Below are 26,493 nucleotides of genomic sequence, written 5' to 3'. Positions count from 1 at the left end.
GCTATACAGCACTGTATATATTTAAGGCATACAGCATCATGGTTTGACTTACATGCATCATTAAGTGATTATTACATTATGTTTAATGAAAATCTAACATCTCATGCAAATACATAAATAAAGTAATAGAAAAAAATTTTTCCTTGTGATGAGAACTCTTAGGATTTATTCTTTTTTTATTTTTGGACACATGAAAATCTATTATTATTGTTCTTTCACCATCAAAACTTATGATCTTGGTCTTTCCTTCTTGCCTTTGTACAAGGCCAAAAGAGAGACACTGGCTGCTTTGACCACCTTAAAGCAGACTCCAGGAATGTCACCAACAGCATGACCTTTGCAACCAAATCCAGCAACCAGAACTTCATCATTTTCCTCAATAAAATTCAAACAACCATCATTGGGAACAAAGGTTGTGATAAATTTATTTATTTATTTATTTATATTTATATGTATATTATTAATTTATTTATTTTGCCATTCTGGAGTAGCTGAACCCTGACACACTTCCTGATGGCAGAATTTGGCTGTTTGGCTTCAACCCCTACTTTTCCAGGCACAATTAATCCCTTTTGCATGAGAAGTGCTGTGCCCAATTGGGCTTTCCCGTGCTATTTATCATGCCACTTCTGGTCTCATTGGTGGCTTTGGAACTTCCTGGCAGTAGAAAGACTGTGACATTTGCCCATCCTGCTGACGCCACAGGCCTGAGCAAAAGAGCAGAACTTACTCTTTTAACAATTTTCATATATAATATGTGTCAGTGTTAATTATACTGGGCATGTTGCACATTACATCCCTAGTGTTTATCTTAGAACTATTTCCCTTCCCTCTATCCCCACCTCTAGTAACCACAAATCTGATCTCCACTGCACCTGAAGGAATAAAATACCTAAGAACAAATCAAACTAAGGGGATCAAAGACCTGTACTCGGAAATCTGTAAGACATTGATGAAAAAAACTAAAAGTGACACAAACAGATGGAAAGATATATACCATTCATGGATTTGAAGAATTAATATTATTAAAATGCCCATACTACCCAAGGCAATCTATAGATTCTGTGCACTCCCTATGTAAATATCAATGTCATTTTTCAAAGAACTAGAACAAATAACTCTCAAATTTGTATGGAAAACTTAAAGACCCTGAATAGCCAAAACTGTCTTCAGAAAGAATAACAAAGCTGGAGTTACCATGCTCTCTGATTTCAGACTGTATTACAAAACTACTGTGATCAAAACAGTATGGTACTGGAACAAAAAAGGACACATAGATCAATGGAACAGAATAGGAAGCCTGGAAATGAACCCACACTTATAAGGACAATTAATCTAAAACAAAGGAGGCAAGAACATATGATGGGAAATGACAGCCTCTTCAACAAATGGTGTTGGGAAAACTGGACAGCTACATGCAAAGAATCAAACTGGATGACTCTCTCAAACCATGCACAAAAATAAACTTAGAATGGATTAAAGACTTAAATATGAGACTTGAAACCATAAACTAGAAGAAAACAAGCAGGATGCTCTTTGATATCATTCTTCATAATATATTTTTGGATATATCTCCCTGGGCAGGGGAAATTAAAGGAAAAATAATAAAATGGGGGTATATCAAACTAAAAAGCTTTTGCATAGCAAAAGAAACTATCAATGAAATGAAAAGGCCACCTAATAGGAGAAGGTATTTGCAAATGATATATTCAGTATAAGGTTAATATCCAAAATATATGAAGAACTCATACAACTCAACATCAAAAAAGCCAAATTAAAAAGTGTGTAGAGGTTCTGAATAGACTTTTCCAGGGAAGACATACAGATGGCCAACAGGCACATGAACAGATGCTCTATTAATCATCAGAGAATCTCTAATCAGAGAAATGCAAATCAAAATCACAAAGAGCTATCACCTCACACCTGTCAGAAGGCTATTATGAAAAGACAGATACTAGTGTTGGTGAGGATATGGAGAAAGGGAACCTTCGTGCACTATTGGTGGGAGTGTAAATTGGTGCAGCCATTATGGAAAACAATTTGGAGATTCCTCAAAAAACTAAAATAATTTTTTACTAACATATGATCCAGCAATACCACTCCTGCATAGTAGTTTGAAGAAATCAAATCAAAACAACAAAACAATCCTCCCCAAACCCACTATTAGAAAAGATGTATGCACTTCTATGTTCATTGCAGCATTATTTACAATAGTCAAGATACGGGAGCAACCTAAGTGCCCATCAATAAATGAATTGGTAAAGGAGATGTATGTGCACATGCGCACGCATGCACACACACACAGAGGACTATTACACAGGCATAAAAAAGAATAAAATACTGACATTTGCAACAACTTGGATGTACCTAAAGGATATTATGCTAAGTGAAATAGACAGAGAAAGACAAACACCATATGATTTCACTTACATGTGGAATCTGAAAAACAAAACAAATGAACAAAAATAACAAAACATAAACAGAGTAATAGGTACAGAGAACAAACAGGTGGCTGCCAAAGGGGAGGTGGGTAGGGAAAGAACATAAATAGGTGAGAGAAATTAAGAAGTACAGACTTCCTGTTAGAAAATAAATGAGTCATGGGTACTGAATGTACAGTGTGGGGGTACGGTCAATAACTAAGTCATATCTTTGTATGGTGACAAATCATTACTAGATTTACTGTGGTGATCAGTTTGAAATGTACAGAAATATTGAATCATTATGTTGTGTAACAGGAACTAACATAGTTTTGTAGGTCAATTTTATTTCAAAAACAAACAAAAAAATTATTAAAAAAAGAGATCGGATTTGTGGTTACCAGAGGCAGTGGTTTGGGGGGGTAATTGGCTGAAGGTGGTCAAAAGGTACAAACTTCTAGTTATAAGATAAATAACTACCAGAGATGTATTATATATACAATGTGATCAGTATAATTAACATTGCTTTACGTCATATATGAAAGTTGTTAAGAGAGTACTCTTGAGTTCTCATCACAAGAAAAAAATTTTTAAAAATTTTACCTGAATGTGATGATGGATGTTTATTAATCTAATTGTGATAATCACTTTGTACTGTATATAAATCAAATCATTCTGCTGTATACCTTAAACTTATACACTACTGTATGTCAATTATAGCTCAATAAACCTAGAAGAAAAAAAACCAAAGGAACAAACAAAATATATTATAAATTTGCTGACCTGAATGCAACTGTATTTATAATTACATTAAGTGCAAACAGTCCAATTAGAAGGAATTTTTGAGAGAGTGGATGTAGAAGACTGTAACATGTGATACCTAGAAGAGACATAATTTTAATGTAAAAACACAGATGGTTTGAAAGTAAGTGAATGGAAAAATATATAGTATGCAAACAGCAAGCATTAAAGGCTGAAGTGGCATAAAGTAGACTTCAAGACAATTTTAAAAGAGATAATGAAGGACATTTAATAATGATTACTAGAACATCTTATTAGGAAGACGAAACAACTAGAAATGTTCCTAATGAAGCCTTAAAAAAGTGATTGTCATTGAATTAAAACAGAAGAGACAATTCCATAATCATAGAAGATTTTATGACCCTTTTTTATTTTCTCCATTCCATAGATTGTCTTTTCATTTTGTTTATGATTTCCTTTACTGTGCAAAAGCTTATAAGTTTAATTAGGTCCTATTTGTTTATTTTTGCTTTTCTTTCTGTTGCCCCTAGGAACCATTCAAAGGCCCGCGCTGAGAGGTACCCGGCGCTCGCCATTGGCTGAGCCGGAGCAGCCCCCCCCCCGGGCGGGGCCGACCCCCACGCGGACGCCGCTGGTCCCGCCCCGCTGGTGCGCATGCGCGCAGTCGCCACAGGAAAGAGCGCACATCCCCGCCCGGCCTCCTTCGCGCGCCGCGGCTCCCTGGCCTGTCCGTGGAGGCTTGTGGGCTCGGCGAGACAGCAAGAGCTGCGGCCGGCAGGGGGCTGTGCGGACCCAAGGCGGCAGCGGTGGCGCCGGCCTGTGGAAAGTGCCACCAGGCGGCGCTTCGGTTCGTTGCTCAAGTGACGGCCGTTCCTCGCCCCCCCACCCCTGAACCCCCTGCCACCGCCGGGGAACAGCCCGCCCACGCAGGGAGTACCGCACCGAGACGCTTCGGGGGGAACGAGGCCGACGGCCGGCTGTGCCGGTTGCGCCCTTAGGTGAGTACGGCGGCGGTGGCGGGGCGCGGGGCGCCAGAAGGAGGGGGGATGCGGCGGCTGCCGCCCCGGGTCCCCGCGTGGGGAGGGAGGCCGCGCGGGCCTCTGCGGGGCGGGAAGGGCCGGCGCCGGTCTTCAGTTATAATGGGTTCATCTATTTCCCCTTGAAGTTCTATCAGTTTTGCCTCTTAACAGTCTATGAAGTGCATACATTTGAAGAACTGTTATGTTTTGGAGAATTGACTCCTTTATAATTTTATAATGCTTTCTTTTATCCCTGTTTATTTTCCTTGTGCTGAAATCTGCTTTGTCTGAAATTAATATAGCTACTCATGAGTAGTGCTAGCATGGTGTATCTTTCTGTATTCTCTTTTAATCTATTTTTGTTTTTGTATTTAAAATAAGTTTCTTCTAGACATTTGCTTCAGTTTTTAAAAAATCCTCACTGCCAATCTCTTTATAAAGCTTTTATTGATATAGTTGCATTAATACCTACCATGTTTGCTGTTTTCTATTCATTGCATTTGTTTCTTTTATATGTTCCCTTTTTTCCTGCCTTCTTTGATTTTGATCAAACATTTGTGAGTGTACTCTTGGGATTATCACTAATATAAGCACTCTGAATCTGTAAATCTACCTTCCTCTAAGCTAACCCCTGCTAGATCAAAGCAGTAACATGAGAGTGGCAAAGAGAAGATAGTTATTTGTAGTTTGACAATGATTTTGTCATACTACTATTCACTTAAATAATAATTGACTAGTTATATTTTTAAAGAATTACTTTATGTCCAGTATTGTTATTATTACTGTGTATAAAAATATGCTTACAGTTTTACAGTTACAATTCAGTGGAATGAGAGAAAGACAAGAAAGTATAATACAGTTTGATAAGTACTATAGAACAACAAGGAGTAGATGCTTTGAAAATGTGTGTTGGAACGTCTACCTGGGGTATAAGGGGAGTGAGGAAATGTCTGCTGATGGAACATGCATCCCAGATAACATCTGAATTTGGCAAAAGTTGACAGGCAAAGACAAGGGAAGGTTGATGTTTGGGGTGCTATGAGAAAACTGCCCTATCTTCCTTTTAGGACTTCCTACCTTCAGAGCTCCCTGTAGGATCAGCTGAGGCCTTTATTAAGACTACATTACAACCCAATTTTTCAGTCTGCTCAGTTCTGTTTTCTCTTCTTTCCCCCTGCCCCTTCCATTCCACAGCTCTTGATCCTAAGGGAAATCCCTAAGAAATTTTCTGTACTCCAATCTGTGTCTCACAGATCTTTCTGGGGAACCCAAACTTCATCAGTTGGTACCAGGAGTGGTGTTAGAAAGTAGTTGCTAAGATGAGATGCAGGAGCTGTTTCATATGTCAGCTAGCAATGATGACTCCATCATTGAATGGAATGTGAATATATATAAATGTGAATAAATCCTGGCACAAAGTAGGTTTGTAATAGTTAAGTTTTTTTTATTGGTGAATTAGGAAGAGTATACCAGTTTTTGTTTTGTTTCAGTTACCTACTGCTGTGTAAGAAACCAGTCCAAAATTTAATGTTAATGAAAACAAAGTGTTGTGGGTTATCAAGGCTTAGCTGGGGAGTTGTCATTTAGGGGCTTCCATACTGTTGTTCTCTGGTGTCAGCCAAAGCTGCTGTCATCAAAAAGTGCAAATGGAGCCATCTGAAACGGCTCACTCACCTTGCTGGAAGTTGATGCTGTCTGTTGACAGGGAGATCAGCTTGGACTGTGGAGAAGTGTACCTATATATGGCCCATGCATGTGGCTTTGATTTCTCATGATGTACACTCCAGGATCAGAGAGGATACAGCCTAAGAGTAAGTGTTCAGGAGACCCTTACAGCTTAAGTTCTAAATCTATGTGGCATTGCTCTTACTGTATTTTATTGGTCAAAAACAAGTTATAGGGCCCATCCAGATTCAAAGAAATTGCCTACGCAAAGGTGTGAATAATGGGAGATGAATTTCACTGTGGGAGAGGGGGAATCTTTGGGAACTAGCTACCATGTCAGGGGCAGCCTATCAAGTACTTGAGAAGTATGTGTGTGTGTGTATAGACAGAAGGATAATTCTAAGGACACTTTAATTGGGTGACTTGCTAAACATGATTGATATTTTGGAAAAGATATAAAATCAGGGAGTGTTTAATTAGCAATTAAATACTGAATATAAATGTCAAAGGGCCTGCTTAGTAGCATGTAAAGAGGCTGTTATCTCAGCCAGAGGATAGAAAAATCATACAGTATTTTATCCCAAGGACATAAAGATACAAAGATTAATAGATACAGGGGTAGTGGGCCCACTCATATCCCCATTTATTTTTCTAGTCTGGCCACTTAAAATCTAGTTGAACTCTGGAAGATAATAGAGGACTGCTGTAAACTCATCATGGACTGTTATAAACTTAGTACCACCCAGATATAATATCTTTGCTAGAGCAGAGAAACGTGGCCTCAGAAACGTGGTGTGTGGCCATTAATAGGACTAATGCTTCTTCTTCCATCTTATTAAGACAGAGTATCAGAAACAGTTTATATTTACTTGAAAGAGTGGAATGTACATTTATGGTCCTGCCTCTGAGCTGTATTAACTCATTGTCATGGTGTAGTCTGAAGGGACCAGGATTGCCTGGGCATCTCATAAGACTTGACCCTGGGCACATATTGCTGACATCCTGCTAATTGGACCAGCTGTTCAAGATGCAGCCAGTATGTTGGGGCATTGTTAAGATATGTGTGCTCTGGAAGGTGGGAAATAAATTCTGTGAAATTTGAGTGGCTCACAACATTAGTAAAATATTTAGGAGTCCATTACTTTGAGACATCTCATGACATCCTCTCCTTAGTAAAGGACAAACCATTTCATCTCACATCTCCTTCCATGAAGGAGGCCCAGCGGGCCTCTTCAGGTTGCAGACGCAGATGATTCAACTCTTGGATTTACACTATCTCCAGTATATTGAGTGACATGAAAATCTGCCAGCTTTGAGTGGGCGCAAGAGCAGTGAAGTATTCTGCAGCACTGCAGGTTTCAGTTCAAGAGGCCCTGCTGTTTGGCCCATGTGATTAAGAATATGGTATATGTTGTGAGAAAACATGCCATGTGGAGTTATGGCAGGACCTAATAGGAGAACCACCATGCACATCCTAAGGATTTGGGGGCAAGATTTTGTCATTGGCAGTGAAGAGTCTTGCTTCACTTGAAGAATAGTTCCTACAATGATAAAGATAGAGAACCTGGCTGTGGGTCATCTAGTGATCATGAGCCACACTTGCCCATCATAAGGTGGCTTCTCTCATACTTATCAAATCATAAGATCTGGCAATATCCCATAGATGTGAGCAGTAATCCGTAGTAAAATGAAAGTGGTGCATCCAGGATTGGACATGTAATGGGCTAGTGAGCACATGAAAGCTGCACAAGTTGATTACTCAGATTTCTTGTACCTATGCCTCTTCCTTATTTGTGACCCCATAGGGAGGTCCCTTGTAACCAGCTGACTGGGTACAAAAAAGCCAAACTTGGTTCATGGATCATTTGGCTTGGTACATAAGTAAGCCAAAAAATGACAGCTGCTCTAAAACATCCTTTATGAGCGATAACTTTGAAAGACAGCAATTTGGATAAATCATCACAGAGAACTTTGGTCAGGATGAAAAACAGATGTGGCCCATGATTACAATATTTACAAACTTATGGTTAGTGGCAAATGGCTTGGCTGATTGACCTGGAAGGAAAAATTTTAGAAGATTGAAGACAAGGCGACATTGGAGTAAAGGCTTAATTTACTGTGGATGGACTTACAGCAGTAAGCAAACTTTGGTGTGAAGATACTAGAATCGTATTTTAATGTTCACCATAGATATCCATCATAGAAGAAATATTAAACAACTGAGAAGGCAGTGTAGCTCAACCAGTTGGCATCAGCTAGCCTTGGTCATCAGCCATCCCAGTGTTGACATAGTGAACGTGTGAATTCAGTAGCCATGATGGTAAAGATGGAGGATGTACATGGGGCAATAGCAAATACTCTTATTACTAATGATGAAGCTATTGTTAATCCCAAGTGTCTAATCTGCCAGCAGCTGAGATCATTGATGTTTTTCCAGTGTGGCACTATCCCTTGAGGAGACTAATCATCCATTTTGGTGGCAGGTTGACTACACAGACCCTTTCCACCCTGGAAGGAATAGTACACAGAAGCTTTTGGATTGAAAGTGATAACCCATTGAAGCCAAAGCTGAAGTATCAGCTTTGAGAAGATTCCTTATGAGTAGGGGGTGCTATCCTCTATGATACTGTGTATACCCTTAATGAATGATATTTATTTGATGTGTTGTCCTCTTAATACAGATCTGAGAATCAGGAGTTGATACAGAAGTGTCTCTGTTTACCATCACTCCATGTGACCCTCTTTAAGGATTTGTTTCCTGTTTCCACAAATCTGGGCTCCATGGTTCCTTAAGAGAGGAAGCATTTTCACCATTGGATACTGCACGGGCCCCACAGAACCATAAGCTACCAGTTTCTGCCTGGATACTTCTGGCTTCTTGTGTCAAAGGAAAAGTAGGTGGAAAGAGGAGTTATTACCCTAAGGAAGTAACTGACCTTGACCATTAAGAGGAAGTAGGGCTGCTGTTAAATAAAGGGGAGAAGAGAGAAATATGTTTATCATGAAGACGAAACATTTGCAAGTTTCTTGAAATTCTCTTACCAGTCTTGATGGTAAATGGACAAGTGAAGTAATCATGGATACAGAAGGCTATGGTGACCAGGCCATGCCCAAGATCATGTCCCCTTCCCTGGTGTAGCCTTCATTCAGTGGCTGAACTTTGTGGGAGCATAATAAAGGCCTTGCCCCCTCTTCACAACGGGGACAACTAGTAAGGGCCACTCTAGTTTTAGAACTTTCTGTGGGTTGACTGAGACCTTTGACTAGATTGCATAGGAACCTGGCTTCTTCCTTTGCCTAGTTTTGCTCCTTTCCCTTCCTTTTCCTTCCTCAGGTATTGATCCCAAGAGCACTCTCTAATAAATTTTATGCATACCAACCTCCATCTTAAAGTTGGTTTCTGAGGAAACCCAATGTTCAACAGCTTATTGAAGCCAGAGGGAATCCTTTGAATGCATGATTGAGCAAGATGCAGTCATTTTTTCTAAAACTGAAATGGTGATTTAGTAGGAAGAGATGAAATTAGAGAACTAACCAAGGGCCTTGAAGGCCATTTTAATACAGTATGACTTTATACTAGGTACAATATGTAGCAATCAGAATGTTTTAAATGAAGGAGAGAGACAACTGGACTTGTGTTTTGGAAAAATGACTGTCAGCTTGGTGGAAAAAAAAAAGATGATACCGGAGGCAGTTATTCCAGTTAGAAGACTTTTGTAATATTATATAACATGAAGGAGAAGTTGGCTGCTTGAATTAGGAAATTGACAGGAAGGAGAACAGTTGATGGATTTGAGTTATTTAAGAGATACAAGTGGATGATGTTCTGTTTTCTTACTTGAATGATTGGGTGGATAATGTCCTACTGACAGTGCTAGGGAACACAGAAGCAGCATTGGGTTTGTGGGGAGAAAATGAGTTTAATTTAGAAATGATGAGTTTGAGATACCTGTGAGACTTCTGAATGGAGATGTCCAAACAGCTGCTGGATATACAAATCTGTAATATAGGACAGAGTTCTAGGTTAAATGTAGATTTAAATATTATCAGCCTAAAATGGATGGAGCTAGGAGAGCAGATGAGAGAATGTGTAGAGGATAAGATTAGAGGATTTAGGACAAACCTTGCAGATTTAAATAATTTCTGAAGAAAAGGGTCTTTGCAGAGGTAGGAAGAATACATGGTAAAATGTAGTACTGTGGAAGCCCTGGGAAGAAAATGTGTCGGGAAATGGAAAAATAAGCAGGAGAAGGAAGAGGAGTGGAGAGGACAGTGATAGCTAGCCCTGCTGAGTATTTAAGCAAGTTAAGTACTGAAAAGTATTTGCTGAGTTTAGCAGCATGTGGAGGGGCCAACTCATGTGTGTTAATATTCTGAGGATATCTGATACTATTTTGACAGTGGTTGGACTCAGTGACCTTTAAGTTCCCTTCTAACCCTTAAATTCTGTGAAATTGTTTGAGTTGTGTGCTGCCATCTCAGCAAAGAGCTTAGCCTAAGAAATCAATAAATGGGACTAAAACAAATACTGCTCTGGATATAACCGGGGTGATCCCCAGGACTGTTAACAGCCAGAGCAACTTGTAGTTCTAAGAAGCTAGCAATTGGAGGTTAAATATTTTTATCCACAGTCACTGTGTTTTTGTTTTGATTTGTTTTGTTTTGTTTTTGCTTATGTCGTTTCTAATGCAATTTCCAAAAATAAAGTATAAGCTGAAGATCCGTAACATAACTAATATAGTTACTTTGAGAACATTTGGAATGCTGCTTAATTATTTTATTTACAAAGTAACTAATGTTTGCCGACCTTTGAGAAGAGATGGAAAAAACATTTTCTTGGCAAATAAAGACTAAATTTACTTACGTAGATCTGGATTCAAATCAAAACCCTGTAGGCAATAGAAAAATGGTAGAAGTGGATATTCAGTTAGATATCCACCAGTAAAATGTTAGCACTGAGGATTAATTTGGAAAAAGCATGTGTTGTGTCATAACTTGAGTTACTTTGTTTATCAAGATAATTTGTAGTTTAAATAGAGATTAACAGATTAGTGGAACAGAATAGAAGGCCCAGAATTAGAATGACATTTGATTTTCAATTAAGTATTTAAAACAATTAAATGCAGAAAGGGATGTCTTTGAAATAAATGGATAAACTGGATATCCGTATGGAAAAAAAGTAAACCTAAAACAGTGCCATATATCACACCAAAAATTAGTTTGAGATAACTTATAAATCTAAATTTAAAGCTTGAAAAATAAAACTTGCAAAGAAAACATAGGTGACTGTCTTTGAGATTGCAGATAACAAACTTTTTCTTGGACAGGATAGAGAAAGCAATAACCATTAAAAAAATGATAAACTTAATCAGAATTTAAAATTTTTGTCAAAAGATAACATTGAGAGAACGATTTACAAATCCACAAACTGGAAAAAAAAAATTTCCAACACAGATATCTGACAAAGGAGTGATACCGAGGATATAAAAAGAACTTCTACAACTCAATAATATTGAGATAAATAATCCAATTGAAAGTGTGCAAATTGGGGGTTGGAGGAGCATATAGCTCAGCGGTAGAGTGCATACCTAACATACACAAGGTCCTAGGTTCAACCCCCAGTACCTCCATTAAAAATAAATAAACCTAATTACCTCCCCTCTCAAAAAAAAAAGTGCAAAAATGTTTGGACAGATGTGTTTATAAAAGAAGATACACAAATTAGCACATGAAAAAGTACTCAAAATCACAATGAGATACCAATAGACATCCAGCAAATTTCATGGATGATGCTCTTAAGATTTGTACATTTCTTTGCATATACATTATACCTCAAAATAACAACTGTGAATAAATATTGAACTCTAGTAGGTGGTGTGCATTTTGAGGTATTTAGCAAGCAGCATAGGTGAGACCTGCAGCTTAGACTTACAGCAAGTAATAAAATGCATAGATAAAAGGGTGGAGAGTTAGATAAATAAGTAATGAAGCAAGTTTAGTAAAATGTAGAATCTAGGTGCTGTGTATATGCTTGTGCAGAATCTAGATGATACATAGATGCTCGTGCACTGTAAAATTCTTCCACTTTTCTATATATTTGAATATTTTCATAACAAACTGTTGGAATATTATCAGATTGAGTTGAATCCAATGCAAGAATGACTAAAAAGTTCCAGAGTGGATATGTTTGTGAATAAATCTTTAAAATAAATGTGAACTTCTTAATAATAATGTTGTGGGTTTAAAATATATATAGAATTAGATGGTAAGAAGAGTACACAAGGAGGAAGGAAGATGAATGGTATTAAAAGGTTCTGAGTTCTTGTACTGTCTGGAAATGTGAGAAGTTTAAATTTGATAGTTACTAGTAAAACTAGAATGCAAGTTTTAATTGCCGAGGTAAGCAAAAAAAATGTGAATTGAAGAATGTATAAATAAAAAGCTAATACAAGGGAAAATGAAATAATATAAAGATTGATTACTCAAAAAGAAGGCAAGAACAGAGAACCATAAAAACAAAGAAGGAAAAGATGCAGATGGGAGAAGAAAACTAAATACTACAATTGTAGATGTAAATCATATATATTAGTAAGTATGTTAAGTGTAAATAGATTAAATAATTAAAAGATAAATATTGTTAGATTGGAATAAACAACAAAACCCAATAATTTGCTGCTTACAAGAGACTCACCTTAAATACAAGAATACATAAAATTTGAAAGCAAAAGGATTTTATAGAAAGACACCAGTAAAAAAGATACAGTGAAGATATACTGACATTAAAGTAAACTTCAAGGGCAGAGATAACGTTAATGACTGAAACAGGCATTTCATAATATTGTGTAAATTCAACAAGAAGAAATAGTAGACCTAAATTTATATATGCATCTAATATCGTAGCCTTTAAATATCCAAAGCAAAACCTGACAGAAATAAGAAGAAAAACAGATAAATCCACAATTATAGTAGGAGATTTTTAAGCACATCTCTTTCAATAACTAATAGAGCAAGCAGACCATAAAAAATCATTAAAGACAGATGATTTGAATTTGAGGGATACTAGCAAACCTTAATTGCTATGTACGTACATGAGCCAAGAGCATTTCATAATAGCTGTACCAATAAAGCTAAGTGTGCTACTGAGAATCAGAATTTTCTCTAATTATTTCTGAGATTCCCTTGTTTCCAGAATTTGTCAGACTCTGTATTTACAAATGACTAGGTTAAAATGTTCTCAAAGAGATTTGTTGAATACCGCACTGCCATCTTCGGCAAAGGACTAGGTATTAGGCTCCATTTTAAGCCACTTTGTAAAAATCCATGGTCAGTTACCTTGATCTTAATTTTCTGTCAGTACAACTTCACTGCAATAAAATGTGCAGGTATCATGGCAACTAAATTATATAGTAAGGCTCCTTTTCCATGCTGTGAGTCAAGAATGGTTTGGACACAATGCTCAATCTTACCTTCCTGTATTTCCCACAGTAACTTCATTACTTCTAAAAATAATAAGAAAACTAAAATGTATTAGCAACCTCTATATGGCAGGTACCATGCCATGTAGACACTGTAGGGATCATCTCAAGTAACCATTCAGAAAAAGAGTGTACCTCTTTTAGCAGAGTATTCGTATTTGACAGTAAAAGTAAATTGAGTAAACTGCTGCTTATTAGACAATGCTTTATAAAGGACAAAATCAAGTATGCAGGTACTATATATATAGTATTTACAAAGATAAATTTGTATGCCTTAAATTGTATACCTTAGCAGAAGATTGCACTTTGGCCTGGATATGAAGGTTCCTGAAAGCCTAGGAGGCAGATGACAAAGTGAAAGTCTCTTGTGCCTTTCTAGTTGATTGATTGGTTTCTTTCTTTATTCAGCAAGCATTTATTTATTATTTACTATGTATCAGGGACTTTGTTAATAATTAAGAGACTTGTGACTAAGATTGACATAACTCTAGACCCCTAGCTTTTATAAGATCACGTTTTAGTTTGGGAGGGCAATATTAAGAAAACAAACAAAAAACAAAAAAACACTCTCCCTACTTAAATCAATTCATTACTTAATTGTAACTGTTATAAGTGCTATAAAGAAGTATGGGATTGGATAAGTTATTATAACAAGGGATCCTATATCTTAGTGGTGATAGCAGAGAGGGTGGTATGTGTGTCACAGAATGTTTGTTAAAGACAGTGCGTTTGAGCCATGGCCTGATGATAAATTCAGTGCAATGGAAGTGTCTGGCCATGTATCCCAGACTGAAGGAACAACCTATATGTAAAAGACTTATCCCTTCCTTAACAGATATAATGTACCTAATAAATTAAGCCAAATGTGGCTAGAATGACTTGGAAAGGACTATATCTAGACCATGCAAAGCTTTTAAGAAGTGTCAAAGATTTTCTTCTTTATACCCAGCGAATAGAAAGCCTCCAAGGAATTTAAATAAGAGAGTGAAAGAATTTTTAAAAGGTTATTCTGAATTGACTCAGAGCAAGATTGTATGCATGGAGGCCATTGGGAGAAATTAACTACAGTGTGGGAAAAATTCCCGAATGACCTGGACCAGTATGGTAAATGTGGAAAGAGAGAGAAACAGTGTCATTTTTATTGAGAAGGAAGAAATTTTCCTCTGCCCTTCTCGGTTCTTCTGGTTGGTCTAAGAATGAAGCTGACATGAGACAGATTAACAAGAGAAAAATCAAATGAAGTTTAATAACATGTGTTCAAGGAGGAGACTCAGGAAAACTGAGAAACTCACTAAAATGGCTAAAGCCTTCGTCTTAAATACCATCTTCAGCTAAAGACAAGAGAGGGTGTGGCGGGTAGTGGTTTGGGAATTCATGTGGGAGGAAGAAACTGACATGGCGATAAAAAGCAAATGTTCAGTAAACAAATGTTTGCTGGGCCTTGCAGAGACAGTGGGACACGGAGTGGACTCTGGTTCCTAAGCTCTGCCTGAGATTTCCCCACCACACCTAGCCTATATTCTTTGCAGATAACTCTCAAGATACTCTGTTCTGCAAACAGACTATCGAAATTCTTTTGGGCAGTTAGTGGGGTAGGTCAAAGTTTCCTCTTATGACTAGGACTTCCAAAACTTCGTTGAATAAAAGTGTCAAGAGAGGGCACCTCTGATCTGTGAGGAGATGCTTTCAGCTTTTCCCCATTAAGTATGATGTTAGCTGTGGGTTTGTCATATATGGCCTTTATTATATTGAGGTATGTTCCCTCTATGTCCATTTTCTGGAGAGTTTTTATCATAAATGGATGTTGAATTTTATCACAAGCTTTATCTGCATCTATTGAGATGATCATATGGTTTTTATTCTTCGACTTGTTAATGTGCTGCATCACATTGATTGATTTGTGGATATTGAAAAGTCTTTGCATCCCTGAGATAAATCCCGCTTGATCATGGTGTGTGGTCCTTTTAATGCATCTATATTCATAACTGATATTGGCCTGTAATTTCCTTTTTTTGTGATACCTTTATCTGGTTTTAGTATCGAGCTAGTGATGGCCTCATAGAATTTGGAAGTGTTTCTTCCTCTGCAATTTTTTGAAATAGTTTCCAAAGGATTGGGGTTAATTCTTTCTTAAATGTTTGGTAGAATTTGCCTGTGAAGCCACCTGGTCCTGGACTTTTATGTGTTGGGGGTTTTTAAATTATGGATTCAGTTTCAGTACTGGATATCATTCTGTTCATATTGACTATTTCTTCCTGGTTCAGTCTTGGCAAATTGTACCTTTATAAGAAATTGTCCGTCTCTTCTAGGTTGTCCTTTTTGTATAGGCATATAGTTGAGGCTACTAGTTGCTCATAGTAGCCTCTTATGATCCCTTGTATTTCTGTGCTGTTGGTTGTAACTTCTCCTTTTTCACTTCTGGTTTTATTAATATAGTTTCTCTCCCTTTTTTTCTTGATGAATCTGACTAAAGGTTTATCGGTTTTGTTTAACTTTTCAAAGAACCAGCTTTTAGTTCTTGAGTCTTTTGGGACTTGATTGTTTTCAGTTTGAAATAATCCATATGCCAAAGAGACATTTTGGGATTGCGAGTTTTGCTCCCTTACACATTCAAGAAGTATTTAGTATGTGAAACAGAAAACAAAAAAACTGGTTCTTGATTGGATATGAGGGGAGAGGGGAGGGAGAAGGCATGGCTGGAGCCCTAGTTTATTTAATTACATGGAATGGTGCTCTTTGAGATTCTAAGCAGTAGAAGAGGAGCAGGCCGCAGGAGGAAGATGATGTTCAGGGTGAGCTGCCTATGAAACTTCCAAGTAGAGATGCTGGCAGTTACTCTCTAAAACTCAAAGGAAAGAGGTGGACAAGAAAGAAGTTGATAATTAGATGGTATTGCCTAGGAGTAAATGTAAAAGTAAGGCAAGTTTAGTTCTAAACTTTGAGGAACTCATCTAAAGATCACTGAGAAAGGATGAGCAGGCAGACACAGAATGAAAATGATACACGTAGGAGGAAAACCTTTGGGTATAGTGTCATCTAAGGCAGGGGGAGAGTGTTTTGAGAATAACACTGTGCCTCAGAGTGAACTCTTCTCATTGTATTTAAAGCAGGTTTGCTTAGTGCTCTTTAAAATGCTAATGTTACCTGACTCTGCTTAGAGTGAAGGTTTGGTTATTACTGGTAATAGGAAATAAAATCCTTGAGAACTGGTGACTTCATATTGCTAAGAGTACATGGTGCCAAATCTCTTCTAGAATAACATTTATCTCTTGAATGGTGTAATTTAGAACGTCTTCATTTAATTCACTGCTAATGTTGTATTAGAAGTTAATATGACTTGTCAGTGCATTATTGTATTCACATTGAAAAGAATTCTTTCTGACATTAAGTATGAGCATCTGAAGTCTGAATGTGTTTGAAATCATGCATAAATACAAGTATTACATGATCCATTACTTACATAGGAAGTTCTCATTCACTCTCGCATTCAGCAAACATTTCTTAATTGCCTAATGTGTGCCAGCAGTTGCTAAATGCTGGGGATGTCAGAAAAGATCTTGAAACACAGTTCTTGTAAACCATTCCACTCCTGGGGAAAATCTATGTGTGGTGAGGGGGAAGAGATTGAATCTGACAAGACAGTTCAGAGCTGGATTGTGAAGTATTTTCATTACTACAAAGCTTAAAACTACAGTTTAAAGTAACCAAATAATTAATAAGGAAAATTTCTTCTTTATAGACTATTTAGACCTAATAAATCAAGAAGAAATAATAAAATATCACAATTTTGCATCTAATACCTTATAAATTAGTGGATCTAGGCAAAGACTGGTAACATAAAAAGATAAGCCGTTTTTATGCTAGTATGTGAGACAACCTATGAAATTTTCTTGCCTGAAATATTAAATCTAAAACAGATCAAGCCTATAGATATAATCAACAATTTATAGGAAATTTATAGCAAACAAAAGAGCATGTTAAAACATATTCTGGAAATGCAATCAGAAAAGCCCAGCGGAACAAACAGTGCATTTTCTTCAACAGGTACTGTCAATTGAAAGAAAAATGCCCAGCATAAGAGCTGTGAGTTTAAGTTTTATTTAGGGACCTTACTGAGGACTATAGCCCAAGAGACAGCCCCTCAATAGCTCTGAGGGAACTGTTCCAAAGGGGTAAGGGAGGTTTATATATATGACTTTTGACTAGAAAGTACGGGCAGTCAAGTATACATCTTGGTAAAAGACGACTGCTATTCACAAAAAACAGATAACTCAAGTTAATGATTTTAGTGCTTTTCTATGTATGGGGAAATGCAAGAATCAGGGTTCATTAAAACTCTTCCCAAGATATCTATCCATCTAAGGGGCTTTCTTGTCCAAAGCTCAGGTGCCTCATCCTGTTTTGATTCCTCCCAGGGTTCACTGTTAGTGGCTCATGACTTACTCCTTGTAGAACTGGGGGTGAGCAACCATCTCTGTTTCCCTTAGGTTTACACTACCGCAATAGCTGTGACAGAAAGAACAAAAAGAAGTAGACAATCCATAGAGTAAGGGGCTTAAAAGATACAGAAAAGTTGCCGTTTTGATTCCTATCTAGACTTTGATTCAAACTGCAAAAAAAAATTGTGTAAGACTGAGAGAATCGTGAGTACTGCTGGACTTCTTACTATTAAAAATTATAGTTAATTTTTATGTGTGATGATATTTTATAATTAGGGTTTTTTGGTTCTGTTTTGAAAAGAAAACAGTTTCTTTCTTGTACTCTCCAGAGTTGAAATGATATGATACCTTGAGTTTGCTTTAATGTAGTCAGGGCCCAGTAGACTCAAGAAGAGCTTTTTACCTCTCTTTTAACTGCCTAAGAGAATTTAGATAGGGAGCCTGTACCAGGAAAGAGCTATTAACAAAGGTAACTTTTTTACATCAGAAAGAATCCCCACATGGCAAGCATTTATTTACCAGACATTGGCTGTTTGTATCTTCTTGTGAGCTGTCTTTCTCCTCTGAAATCCAGCCCCCTGCCCACTTCTCCTTAGCTTGGGATGTCATGTAAACCTTAATAGCCTGGCTGTTGTGGAGTCTTGTATGTTTTTGTGGGACTGCCATATATATGAAATTATTTTTTTCCTCCTGTTTATCTATTTTGTGTTAATTTGATTATTAGGCCATTCCAAGAGCCTAAAAGGGAGGAAGGGAAAAGTTTTCCTCTCCATAGGTTCATAATCAAAATATGGGAAGATTGACAATTTTGTACAGAGCAAAAGAGGTCAGAGTTTCACACTGGATTATCATAAAATAACTAACACGAATGTTGTCAAGGCTTATTCTTAGAAGAGCATTTTCAGTAAGAATGGAGCACGTTTCAGTACAGATGATCTCAAGATGATAAGCTCTGTTGGGGGTGTGAACCATGAGTTTTCTTTTGTATTGCCCCTATGTTTCCAGTACAATCAGAAATCTAATGGACAGTCAAAGATTTTTAAATTAATGAAGCAGAATGATGATCTGAAAGGGAATTAGATTGGAATGTCTAGGTATGTCTCTGTCACTAATCAGCCTTTTGACAGGGAAAATATCCTTTATTAGTAAAATGAGTGTATTAGGCCAGGTCTTTTCTAAGTTCTAATTCATGATTCCAAGAGGAATTAGTTTTAAATTAGCTGCAAAAAGGTCCTGATGTGCACATGCGCACATGCACAAACACACATACACACACCCCAACAAAACAACAAAGTATCAAACCTGGAATACATTTTCCCTGTGAAAATGAGCTACCGTCAATAAAATGTTGACTTTTTACACTTGAGGCAAAGTAGTCTATATCATAAGTAATGTATTTTCTCCAGTGGATACCACATGGGTTTTCCCAGGTCCCCTGTTCTGGTTGATGCACCCATCCTCTGGTGGCTTGGAATTTCTGCTGCTAGTAGCTCACAGCTGCCTCCCTCCCTAGGCATTGCCCTTGGCTGTAGGAACTGACTCACCCAAGAGTCTGCCCTCAAAGGGAGCTTCCCAAGGCCCCAGATTGTCTGCTATGAGGATAAAGCCCAGAATTCTTGCCTCGTTTGACACAACTCTTAGGAGCCATTCCATCCTTGGAGCTCCCCAGGATGAGTGGATGCCCCAGTTACAGCTGCATTGTAAGTCAGCTTCTCCCACTGCCTGGTTCCACCATCCTTTCCTTTTTTACAGTTGTAGCTCTCAAGAGTATCCCCTGCTTAACCTTCTGCTTATAATTTTCCATCTCACTATTTGTTTCCAGAAAACAGTGTAAGACACAATGTAATCAAATGTGCTTATTTATCCACCTAAATAGTGTATATCTGCCAGTGGGCTTCAGGCTCTTTGTTGGATTCTCAATTGAGGTGTATATGTGTCCTTTCTTTTGTTAGTGGAGACAATACTTTCAACGTGAGCCTTGAACCATCTCAGATGAGACAATTCTTTAAATTATAGTCTTTAACCTGGGATTAATAAAAAATGAAATTCAAGTTCTTTTCCTTTTAGACCAGCTGTGTGGTCTTGGACATGGGATAAAGCTAGGGCTTGAGAACTTTATGATGAGATGCTTCCTTTTGCAACAATATGATAGGATAATTGCGAGAAGAGTGCTTTTACCTAAGATTTCCTTAATTCTCATGTATGATGGAAAATTGCATACCAAACTAAATGCCTAAAAGCCTTCTTTCACAAATGAGAGAAGAGACGTACAGAAACTTCTTAAAAATAAATGACAGAAAGAAAATTTTTCAGAGCTTAAAAAACGAAACAAAGTAACTGATCACAACTTTCTGATAATAGAAGGGATCCCTTTCTGTCATAAATGGTCTGGGGGCAGATATCAAAATGGGTTTTACTTGGTTGTGTGTTCTAATTTAATTTTTACTTCACTTTTGGAGTGAAAAGTTTTCTTAACCATAAGGTAAGGCAAGAAAGAAGAGGAAAAAACAAAAGTAAATTTTGTCCCTAAAAAAGGGAGCACATATAGCACTTATAGATATGTTTTAATATGTTGTTTGGGATTGGCAGATACAAACTATTATATATAAAATAGATAAACAACAAGGTCCTACTGTATAGCATAGGGAACTATACTCAATAGCTTGTAATAACCTATAATGAAAAAGAATATGAAAAAGAATATATGTGTATGATATATATATAAAACTGAATCACTGTGCTGTACTTCAGAGATAAACACAGCATTGTAAATCAACTATAATTCAGTTAAAAAGTTTTAAGTCTAAAAATGTTTGGATAATACATTTTTCTATATGGATATTTCGTAACAGATGCAACAGTTTTGTTTAAACTTTTCGGTTCTTAAAAGGAATGTTGTTGAATGTGAAGAAATATTCTGAGAACCAGGATGAATTGCATTATAGTAGCAAGAGCCTTTATTATGGCCATGAAATCAAATGAGAAAACACTGTCTTAATTTTGGTTATTAACCTAACTCTAATTTATTTTCTATTTTGGTCATTTATGACAAAAACAGGTCTACTTACTGTTAACACTTTGTTTCTATGGTACTATGAACTTGAAAACTTTTGAAAATTCCTGTTACACCTTTATAGCAATCATAAAGCTTTCTGTGCAAGAGGAGGTTGACTCCTTAGTGATTAAAAACACCTCTGGAGGTGTGGAGGCTGGGGCCAGAGAACACCAGGAGCTGTTTATTAGCAGGCACTCTTCAGGCACCCTCTCCTAATGCCTGTTTTCTTTGTGACCAAGTTAGTTAATCTTGCTCCTTCCTCTTTTCACCTTTGGCCCCATTACTTTTCCATGTTAGTTCTATTTTTTTCTTTCCTGGGAAAAAAAAAAAAAGGAAAAGATGTTACTGTAACTACCTTCTTTTGTGCCGGATTTTGTGTAACATGGGACTCTAGGGGCATTCAGGTTGAATGAGTTAAAGAACTCCAACCAAGATTCCTGTCCAGTGCTATGTTGTTTGGAAAACTGGCTTATTAACTGCTCTATTTCTTTGTGTCCTTTGAAATTTTTACTGATGTTTTCCTTGATCTGAACAAGTGATCCCCCCCCCACTACATTATACAGGAGATTTGAGTTTTCTTCCCTCTTTTCCAGTGGCTTGCTGATCAAGCTAGCAGAAAGTTAAGGGCAAGTCATGGTTCTGTTCAACCCATGACATCAAAGAGCTTCTTCCGTGGCTGAAATCCTGTTGCCATCTTGGCCTATTGACAGTGTAACAAGTTTTCAGTAAAACTATTTGTGTCTCAAGTTTATATCCTAAGGTACAAGGAGAAATTGGGTAAAATAAACCATGTTGTCAAAGATTGACACAGTGAAAATCTTCATTTAGGGTTACCTAGTTTTTGGTTACAAAATAAAATCACAGACAAAAGCATATGAAAATACACCTTTCAATAAACAGTTCCAGAATGCTCTAATTACTAGGCAGTACTTTTCTCATTCCATAGAGGTCTGGTGTGTATGTTTCCAGTCAGGCAAGTTCAGGGCTCAATTTCAAGCCGACAATTGGAGGTAGAAGGCAGGAGACTGGTTTGCTGTTTTAAGCAGTATATCTATAAAAATTCTGTTTGGCTTTGCTGTACACCTGAAACTAATATTGTAAATCAACTACACTTCAGTGAGAAATAAGAATTAAAAAATAAAGTTCTGTTTTGACCCATTGCCACTGTAGAGACCTCTGTATATGCTGTCTTCTGACCATGCCTCCTGTTTCTGGTGCACAGTGTGATGCCAAGAGAGAGCAGCTTTTAACAGCCTCACTCTATTATAAATAACCAAGGATATTCTGTGCACAAAAAGCTATTAAGGGTGACTGTCTTATTTAGATTGCAGAAGATCAGTAGGTGGAACCATTGCTAAAACAGTCCCCCAATTCGTGGACAGGGTGCATTTGTAACCTTACTGATCAAATCCAGGAAGTAAAGTGGCAGTTTTCTGTAAAATATGTCTTACTCTCTGTTGTGATTCTAAGTTATAGGAGCAGCAGCCACACCCCAGAGGATTCCAGCAAATTGCACTATTTGGACACAAAAAGCTGCTTAGAATGAAGGGTTAGCCTTTTCCATCATAAAAACATTTTATGTGATTGGCAAATCAGAAAGTGGTCAATCAGCAGACAGTTATAGAGATGTTTTTCATCTCTAGTAAACAGCGGGATGCTAACGGGAGAGTTAAGACGAAAGGGGAAAAAAATACATTGATTTGTTGGCAGAGGCCTAGCAGCTGTCACAGTAAAACATGGTTCTCTTGCACTTAATCAATGTCAGCCTCCAACCCAAGCATTTTGTAGCCCAGATGAGAAGCAATCAAGAGGAACACCTTCATAAGCATGAAGCTTGCTAGATGGGGTTCAATGAAGTGTGTCTTTCAGCTTAGGCACTCAAAATGTGATGCATGACCCAGAGCTAATCAGAAACGCTTAACCCTTTGAAAGGCAGCAATTACTTGCCTGCTTCTTTTTCTTTTTAAAGATAGAAAGTACATTCCCCACTCCATCTATAATTTTAAAATACCTTGTATCTATTTTGATGTGCAGTTCTTTTTCTTTCTGGATAAGGTGAAGCATTGTCATTAATCATGGTTCCCATCTTTAAGTATGGGCGCTATCTTAAATGCATCTCATTTCTCAGAAAAACAATATAGGAACCATAACTAATTTCGCTACCAATTTTTCATGGTTTCTTTCAGTGTGAATATTTACTTTACCAATTGGTACCTTTATTATTTGTGTCTCTGGCCCAAGGTTAATGGCTTGTGTCCTTGCAAATGAAGACCAGTTTAAGGACCTAAGTCATATTTCACATAGAATGATATTTAATTTCATGTGAGTTTCCTTTTCTGCTGACTAGTGGGGAAGATACTTGGAGAAACAGAACGCCAGGGACAGGCTCACTCAAATGCAGAGAAATAGCCAGCAAAGCTTAGGTCTCCCAGCTTGGAGGACACGCCAGCACAGTCCCTCCACACCATGGCTTCAGCAGCACCCAGAGAAGCTGAGTCATCAGGGATTATATATATTTTTTCCAGTTTTCACAGAAATAAGATTCCTAAGTGGTGGTGGAGGGAGTTGGTTGGGACTTGGCTCTGAACTATCTGGGGAAAAGCAAAAGAACAAACGCTACTTCCTCATTTAATGTGAAATTTCAAAGACAGAAATCTGTCTTTTGTGTCAGTTTTCACTTTAGATGCTTTCAGAAATAATCTGTGAGTTGAGAGGGAGGGAGACTAAAAGTCCTTGATATCTAGTGTGGAATGTGAAAAAAGTATTCAGTAAAGGTGAAGAAATACAGACTCCCACAGAGTAATTTATACTTGAGATTGCCAAGAAAAAATAAAGGAAAAATAGACAGGATACTAAAATGAGCTTTTGTCTTTAAGATAATTGTATATTCCTAGGTTTTTTTTTCCTGACAAAGTTATTTTATTCATGGTGCAGGTATAATCTGTATAATGGGTAGATTATAATGCTGAGAACCTGGAGGTTTTATACCAGATTTCCCACTAGGAGTCAAGGCTTTCTTAAATAAGAGTTTAGTTATTCCTCCTGTTAAAAGATAAACTGAGGCATATTAAATATTTTAAGAGTTTCTTTGAGGAAAACTTGATTTGAATTGAGCAGCACCAAACTAGAAGTAGTCAAGAGGGCTCCATGGACAGGAGCCTGGGAAAATACTTTTACAGAGAAGATGTGGAAGCAAAGCAAGGTCATTGTTTGATTGGCTGTTTGATTTGGGAAGGCCTTGTTAGGTATTGTGATTACTTGTCCTCAGATTTCGCTTTCTTGACCTTGAGACATTTCAGGTTTAGCATCTGGGTGTGCTTAGGCAGGCTCCCATGGCATTAGAGCCCCCTCAGTCTAATGGCCTCTTTTCTTAATGGATCTAACACTCCCAAACTCAAATTGACATCATTTCCATATTTGTGAGAGATTGAAATCTAACAAACAGAAATCATTATCTACTCTGAGTAGTAAAACAAAAACAAACATTAAAAATGGGCTGGAGTTCCAGACACATTTTATGTGCCTTTTCATGCGGATGGTATTGTATTAAAGCAAAAAAAAAAAAAAAACTTGACCATCACTGTAGGGAGAGAATATTTTCAAGTTTTTTGTGAGCTAGGGACAGACCAAGGGAATGTGTTGTTTAGAACCACTTTTTACAAATTCAAGATACATAAAAAGACATTTTTAAAATATTTGTACTGTCATCATTCTTCCTTGTTTGGTTTTTATTATATATATAGACAGTGTTTTAAATAATTTCACAATTTTGATTATAAATCTTATCTCTAACCCATGTTTACTTCATAAATTCTTAAGTTACTTGGAATAGTAAATTCTTTATAAGAAATATGTTTGGGAGCATAGGAATGAAGATTGCGGAGAGACAATATACTGATAAATTCTTTTTTTTAACTGAAGTATAATTGATTTACAATATGTTTCTGGTGTACAGCATAGTGATTCAGTTATACATATATATGTTCTTTTTTTATACTATTTTTCATTATAGATTATTACAAGCTATTGAATATAGTTCCCTGTGTTATATAGTAGGACCCTGTTGCTTATCTATTCTTTATATAGTAGTTTGTGTCTGCTAATCCCAAACTCCTAATTTATCTCTCCTCTCCCTTTCCCCTTTGGTAACCGTAAGTTTGTTTTCTATGTCTGTGAGTCTGTTTCTATTTTGTAAATAAGTTCATTTACATCTTTTTTTTTTTTAAGATTCCACATATAAGTAAGTGCTATCATAGGGTATTTGTCTTTGACTTACTTCACTTAGTATGATAATCCCCAGGTCCATACATGTTGCTATAAATGACAGTATTTCATTCTTTATTATGGCTGAGTAGTACTCTGCTGTTAATATATACCACATCTTCATCCAGTCATCTGTCGACGGACATTTAGATTGCTTATGTGACTTGCTGTTGTAAATAGTACTGCTTGTGAATAGTGGGGTGCTTGTATCTTTTTGGAATAAAGTTCCCTCTGGATATATGCCGAGGAGTGGGATTGCTGGCTATTATGGTAACTCTATTTTTAGTTTTTTAAGGAATCTTCATACTGTTTTTCTTAGTGGCTGCACCAAATTACACTCCCACCAACAGTGTAGGAGGGTTCCTTTTTCTTTACACCTTCTTCAGCATTTATCATTTCTGGGCTTTTTCATGGTGGCCATCTGACTGGTGTGAGGTGATACCTCATTGTAGTTTTGATTTGCATTTCTCTGGTAATTAGTAATATTTGGCTTCTTTTCATGTGCGTTTTGGCAATTTGTATGTCTTCATTGGAGAAATGTTTGTTTAGGTCTTCTCATTTTTTGATTGGGTTGTTTTTTGTTTGTTTTTTTGTTATTAGTTGTATGAGCTGTTTGTACATTCTGGAAGTTAAGCTCCTGTCAATCGCATTGTTTGCAAATATTTTCTCCCATTCCATAGATTGTCTTTTCATTTTGTTTATGATTTCCTTTACTGTGCAAAAGCTTATAAGTTTAATTAGGTCCTATTAGTTTATTTTTGCTTTTCTTTCTGTTGCCTTGTTCTCCCTAGGAGAACATTGCTATGAATTATGTCAAAGAATGTTTTGCCTATGTTTTATTCTAGGAGATTTATGGTGTCCTGTCTTATATTTAAGTATTTAAGCCATTTTGAGTTTATTTTTGTGTATGGTGTGAGGGAATGTTCTAACTTGATCGATTTATATGCAGCTCTCCAGCTTTCCCAACGTTACTTGCCAAAGAGATTGTTTTTTCTCTGTTATGTATTCTTGCCTCCTTTGTGAAAGATTAATTGATTGTAGGTATGTTGGTTTATTTCTAGGCTCTCTGTTCTGTTCCATTGATCCATATGTCTGTTTTTGTGCCAGTACCATAGTGTTTCAGTTACTGTAGCTTTGTAGTATTATCTGAAGTCTGGGAAGATTATTCCTCCACCTTCATTATTTTCCTTCTGTATTGATAAATTCTAAATTCTCTTTTCCCTCCAAGATTTTGACCAACTTCTCTTACCCAGAATATCCAAATCCAAAGGATTTACCATCTACCAAGTTAGATGGAATTAGAGGGGACAAGTGCAGAATAAGGCAGCTGTGCTGTGAGGCCTTCCTTACCCCCTGGGTATTCTGTTAGACTACACTTACATCTGCACCTTATTG

General features: G+C 37.1%; 1 protein-coding gene and 1 pseudogene across 1 annotated transcript in view; one reads left to right on the top strand and one right to left on the bottom strand.

Annotated features, from left to right (window-relative positions):
- Nucleotides 1–228: 228 nt before the first annotated feature.
- On the bottom strand, nt 229–689 carry LOC116279104 (small ribosomal subunit protein uS12-like; annotated as a pseudogene).
- Nucleotides 690–3,779: 3,090 nt separating this feature from the next.
- The window catches only part of LOC102527463 (coiled-coil domain-containing protein 144A-like), a 192,131-nt gene continuing 169,417 nt past the window's right edge, over nt 3,780–26,493 (top strand). Inside the window, 1 exon segment of the mRNA XM_072951579.1 lies at nt 3,780–4,180. The gene's annotated coding sequence lies outside the window, so the exon portion shown is untranslated.

This window comes from Vicugna pacos, chromosome 28 (assembly GCF_048564905.1).
Source record: "Vicugna pacos chromosome 28, VicPac4, whole genome shotgun sequence".
Classification (NCBI taxonomy): Eukaryota; Metazoa; Chordata; class Mammalia; order Artiodactyla; family Camelidae; genus Vicugna; species Vicugna pacos.
Note: the sequence above shows the minus strand (reverse complement) of the source record. Positions and strands in the feature narration are given on the sequence as shown.